This window comes from Oryx dammah, unplaced genomic scaffold (genome assembly GCF_014754425.2).
Source record: "Oryx dammah isolate SB20612 unplaced genomic scaffold, SCBI_Odam_1.1 HiC_scaffold_8, whole genome shotgun sequence".
Taxonomy (NCBI): Eukaryota; Metazoa; Chordata; class Mammalia; order Artiodactyla; family Bovidae; genus Oryx; species Oryx dammah.
In genome coordinates this window covers 44361755-44367754 of record NW_024070192.1, presented here as the reverse complement: position 1 = coordinate 44367754, position 6000 = coordinate 44361755, and positions in this window count along the sequence as shown.

Genomic DNA, 6000 nt, shown 5'->3' with positions numbered 1-6000 from the left:
AAAAGAAAAGACCATAGCAGGAAGCTCTAGTTTTCCCACATGCTCTACTGAGTTTTTGCGTCTGATGTTGCTGGAGAAAAGTCAGATGCCAATCTAATTCTTATTCTTTTCTCAGAAATCTGTTTTTTCTCTCTGATAACTTTAAGAATATTTTTTCATTTCTGATGCTGTAAAATATCATTATTACATGACTCTGTACAGGTTTTTTCTTATTTATTCTGTTCAGCAATCATCTCCAAACCTGCAAATCATGAATAAAATTCAAGTGGTTTTTCTTTAAATAAAAACAATAAGATACCGTAAAACTTATATAAACGAGGAAGTTCTATGAATAGTTGAGATAATCTTTAAAAAGAAAAGTGGGGGAAAGGAAGCTTGCCCTATTGGATATTACAATGTATTGCAAGACAAAAATAGGTGGGTATCAGTGCAATAGACCAAGCAATAAGAAAGAGAACTCTAAGAAGGACCTATTTATAAAGCGAATTTGGTATACAATAAAGGAGTCATCACAAATCAATAGCAACAGAAGAGACCATTTATTAGGTGAAGTTGGGAAAACTTGGTTGCTACATGGAGGAAAACAAAACTGGATTGCTGCTGCTGCTAAGTCACTTCAGTCGTGTCTGACTCTGTGCGACCCCATAGACGGCAGTCCACCAGGTTCCCCCATCCCTGGGATTCTCCAGGCAAGAACACTGGAGTGGGTTGCCATTTCATTCTCCAATGCATGAAAGTGAAAAGTGAAAGTGAAGTCGCTCAGTCGTGTCCAACCCTCAGCGACCCCATACACTGCAGCCTTCAAGGCTCCTCCGCCCATGGGATTTTCCAGGCAAGAGTAGTGACAGAAGAGACCATTTATTAGGTGAAGCTGGGAAAACTTGGTTGCTACATGGAGGAAAACAAACCTGGATTGCTACCTAACATCATCTATAAGGGTGAACTTCAGATGAGTTAAGGAACTAAATATGTAAAACCATAAATCCAACTGAATAAAATGTAGGATGACTTTGTGACCTAGAGACAAGGATGAACTTTAAATGTCAAAAGCACAAACCAATACTGGAAAACAAACGATCAAGGACTTGATTATATCAAGATTATTTCTATTCATGAAAGATACCACATAAAGTTAATAGGTGACAGTACTGAAGACATTTGCAGTGATATATGGGATTGAGAAATCTGTATGCAGGTCAGGAAGCAACAGTTAGAACTGGACATGGAACAACAGAATGGTTCCAAATCAGGAAAGGAGTATGTCAAGGTTGTATATTGTCATCCTGCTTATTTAACTTATATGCAGAGTACATCATGTGAAACGCCAGGCTGGATGAAGCACAAGCTGGCATCAAGGCTGTTGGGAGGAATATCAATCACCTCAGATATGCAGATGACACCACCCTTTTGTCAGAAAGTGAAGAGGAACTAAAGAGCCTCTTGATGAAAGTCAAAGAGGAGAGTGAAAAAGTCGGCTTAAAGCTCAACATTCAGAAAACTGAGATCATGGCATCCAGTCCCATCACTTTATGGCAAATAGATGGGGAAACAATGGAAACAGTGGTTGACTTTGAGGGGCTCCACAATCACTGCAGATGGTGACTGCAGCCATGAAATTAAAAGCCACTTATTCCTTGGAAGGAGTTATGATGAACCTAGACAGCGTATTAAAAAGCAGAGACATTACTTTGTCAACAAAGGTCCATCTAGTCAGGGCTATGGTTTTTCCAGTAATCATGGTATGGATGTGAGAGTTGGACTGTAAAGATGCAGAGCACCAAAGAACTGATGCTTTTGAACTGTGGTGTTGGAGAAGACTCTTGAGAGTCCCTTGGACTGCAAGGAGATCCAACCAGTCCATCCTAAAGGAGACCGGTCCTGGGTGTTCATTGGAAGAACTGATCCTAAAGCTGAAGCTCCAATCCTTTGGCCACCTGATGCAAAGAACTGACTCATTTGAAAAGACTCTGATGCTGGGAAAGATTGAAGGCGGGAGGAGAAGGGCATGACAAAGGATGAGATGGCTGGATGGCATCACTGACTCAATGGATAGGAGTTTGGGTAAATTCTAGGAGCTGGTGATGGACAGGGAGGCCTGGTGTGCTGCAGTCCATGGGGTTGCAAAGAGTAGGACACATCTGAGTGACTGAAACGAATATCTTAAGTATACAGGAACTCAAGGTCCACTTTTCTGTTCATCCATTCTCAGCACTGCTCTCATCCCCATGTGGTTGCAAAATGATTGCTAGAATTCCAGACAGAGTATCCTCACACAACTGCACCCAAACACAGGAAGCAGTGGTTCCTTGTGCATCTCTTGGTCTCATGGAGAAATACACACAGAAATTTCCTAGCAGAACTCCTGTCTGGTCCCACAGGTCAGGACTGGACCACAAACCCATGCCCCAGCTGCAGGTGTGGCTGGACAAGCCTATTGGTGGGCACGACCAGTATTTAGGGTGGGAGACAGCATGGCCAGCAGGCGAGATGGGTTAGAGAACGGCAGTTGCAGGATTAACAAAAAACATTGTCATATCTGCCCTCCGTTTTTTCCACTTTCCCCTGTCACTCCTCTAGATGGATGTTAGTGATCGATCTGAAACGCCAATATTTTGGCCACCTGATGCGAAGAACTGACTCAATGGAAAAGACTCTGATGCTAGGAAAGATTGAAGGCAGGAGGAGAAAGGGACGACAGATGAGATGGTTGGATGGCATCACTGACTCAATGGACCTGAATTTGGGTAAACTCCGGGAGTTGGTGATGGACAGGGAAGCCTGGCATGCTGCAGCCGATGGGGTTGCAAAGAGTTGGACACAACCGAGCAACTGAACTAGTGCTTGACCTACCCCTGTGTCTTTCATTCCTCCAACTACTTTCTTTTTTTTCCTGATGCAGACGTCTTTTAAGTCTTTATTGAATTTGTTACAATATTGCTTCTGGTTTTATGTTTTGGTTTTTTGACCCTGAGGCATGTGAGATCTTAGCCCCCTGACCAAGGATCGAACCTGCACCCCCTGCATTGGAAGTTTAAGTCTTAACCACCAGACCATCAAGAATACCTCTTACTTTCTTTTCCTACTGTGTTCTGAGAAAATTTCTCCATCCAGTCTTCCAGCACACTTCAATCTTCTGTGTATCCACTCTGCCATTCAACCTAGCTATCATTTTATTTTTAAAAAGTATGGTTTTCTTCATTAAGATCTCCAATTTGGTTCATTTTTGTCATACTTGTTCATGTTTCATGGATGAAATATCCTTGCATCTCTGTGCTGATATTAGACTTATTCTAAAGGTTTCTCCAATTCTCTGTGTGTCCTCAATTAAAGTTCTTATTTAAAAAATTCCATTTCAACGTGCAACTCAAGTATCTGAGGATTATCTACCACAGATCCAAGGTTCCTACTAGATTGAAACCTTCTCTACTTCAGCCACTGACCTTGGAGTCAGGGATGTTGAGGAGGTGGAGATGTGATTGCTGGGGCTGATGCTCTGATGTGTTTTTCAGTGAGACTGGAAGATGGGTAGAATGTGCTACAAGGAAAGAAGCTATTTTTTGGATTTAAGCGCTCATTTCTCCCTGCTATTGCCAGCCACTTGAGACACTGCCTTATCTCTGAGACACTGCTCCCATCTAGGGACGGCTGCATGACTTACAGAGAGAATGGTACAGGGAAAACAGGCCTGGAGGCTATGCCTGTGCTACCCAGCTCCTATTGCCTGGCTTCTTTCTGGCATGTCCTATCTGAGAATGGAGCTTCCACCTCTTGTAGCAGTATTATACACTGAATTCCCACATGCCCATTGGATTGCCATTACCTTCAGCTCAATCCCATCTGACTTTAGTCAGGAATTTCTTACAACCTCTGAGAATTTGTTTTGTTTCAGAGCACATCTATAAATACATTAAGCACATGTTCTTAGCTATCAATTCCAGAGTTTGGGGAAAACAACTGGTTTCAAGATGTGCTCAGTTCACCATCTTGGACCCAAAACTCTTCAGTAAAATTCAGGTAAATGTTATTTTTGTTAAAAATCATCATTGTAATTTTTCACTTATATGTTTCTTTTTCTCTCTGTTCATTCAACCGTCTATCTATCCTTCTGTCTATGAACACACAAAGGTAGAAATGTCTGGAATTCTTTTAACTTAATAGTTACTTCTGGGGTAGAATTTACAGTGATTTTCTTTTTTAACTTTTTTGTGAATTTGTAATCAATATGTATCATTTTTACAAATAAATTCATTCTCAAAAGTATGTTAAGGTTAGTTGTCTTTGAGTGTTAAGATTACAGGTCATTTTTAATTTTGCCTATCGGCATTTCTCAATTTCAAATGTTTTAACTTTTGTTATAATTGTAAGGAAAAGTTCAAAAAAATGAACAATCTAAAATTGGGAACAACTAGGACCAGTAAATAGTTCAACACTACTGCTCTACATACTAGAGAATTGAGGAATACTTGTATCTTCAAATAGGAATGGTTCAAGTCTTCATTTTTCAGTTTTTTAATGAAATGGATTATATCATGTACCAACAGGAAAGGCCTTTACAGTTAAGTCATAAGTACAGTCAAGTTACTCTTCTAAAAATCCGTTCTCTGTGGAAACAAAATGCAAAAGGGAATTGAGAAGGAACTGGTCCAAATGACCAACAATTAATTCATGGATAAATGAAATGTAGCCTATCAATATGATAGAATATTATTTGATAATAAAATTGAATAGAGGGACTTCCCTGGTGGTCCAGTGGCTAAGGCTCCACACTCCCAATGCAGGGGGACACAGGTTCAATCCCTGGTCAGGGAACTAAGATCCCATATGCCTTGCAGCCAAAAATATATTTAAAAAAAAAAAAAAAATTTACAAAAAAAAAAAAATTGAATAGAGTATTGTTATATGCTATAACATGGATGAAATTTGAAAACTTTACACTAAATGAAAGAAACCAGTCACAAAACACCACATATTGTATGATTCCATTTATACTAAATGTTTAGAGAAGGCAAACATATAGACACTAAAAGTAAATTACTTGTTACCTAAGCCTGGGAGTGCTGGAGGGAAATGGGGAATGACTGATGGGTATAGAGTTTCTTTCTGGAATTATAAAAATCTTCTAAAATTGACTGTGGTGACAGTTGCAAAACTCTGTAAATATACTAAAAACTATTGAATTTTACACTTCAAATGGGTCAACTGTATGGTACGTGAATTTTATCTCAATGCCCCCCCCTTTTTTAAGAAGCAACTGTTTGCTTACACTTCTGCCTCTGTGAGGAGTACTCAGACTTCTCCTTGGGCCTCTGAAATTACACTCTGTACTAAGGAGGCTTGTTCAGAAACCCATCCTGTGCAAGAACAAGAGCATTACTGGCTTCACAGCCACTTATAAAGGGCTTTGTGATGTCTAAAACACGCTCCATTTGTTTTTCCTCCACTGGGTAGAAGTGAAATGATTGAAAACAAAGATTACAGGTCAGAACAAGACTCAGAGTGCTAGCGTTATTGCAGCTAGAGACTAGCAGTGAAGTGGCATCAGGCTCGATCTCAGGAGCTCCTGAGCAGGAGGGAGCTTATCAAGGAACCAATAGTGAAACTCTCACAGATACTACTTCACTTCATCCTTAAAACCACCTTTAGTAGCAGGCACCACAGATCTGTGTTTTACAGCTGAGGAAATGGAGGCTAGTTTAGAGAAAGCTAAGGAACTTGCCCAGAATGCACAATTAGGAGGTTGTGGAGTCACAATTAGGAGGTGTGGAGTGTGGAGTGTAAAGCACCAGGGAATTATACAAAGATCGAGGAGAGTGAGAAGATAACAACTTACCTCACTTGAGGACAACTCCAACAAACAGCCACTCAGATGTCACCATTCGAGGCCTGTGTTCTTGGCAGGCATTTTGATACTCAGGCATTTGGTAGCTTTCTCTTCTCTGGAAGTCTCTGTTTCTCCTCAGTCCCTTTTCTGAGACAATTTTTCCTGAACTTTTTGTTACC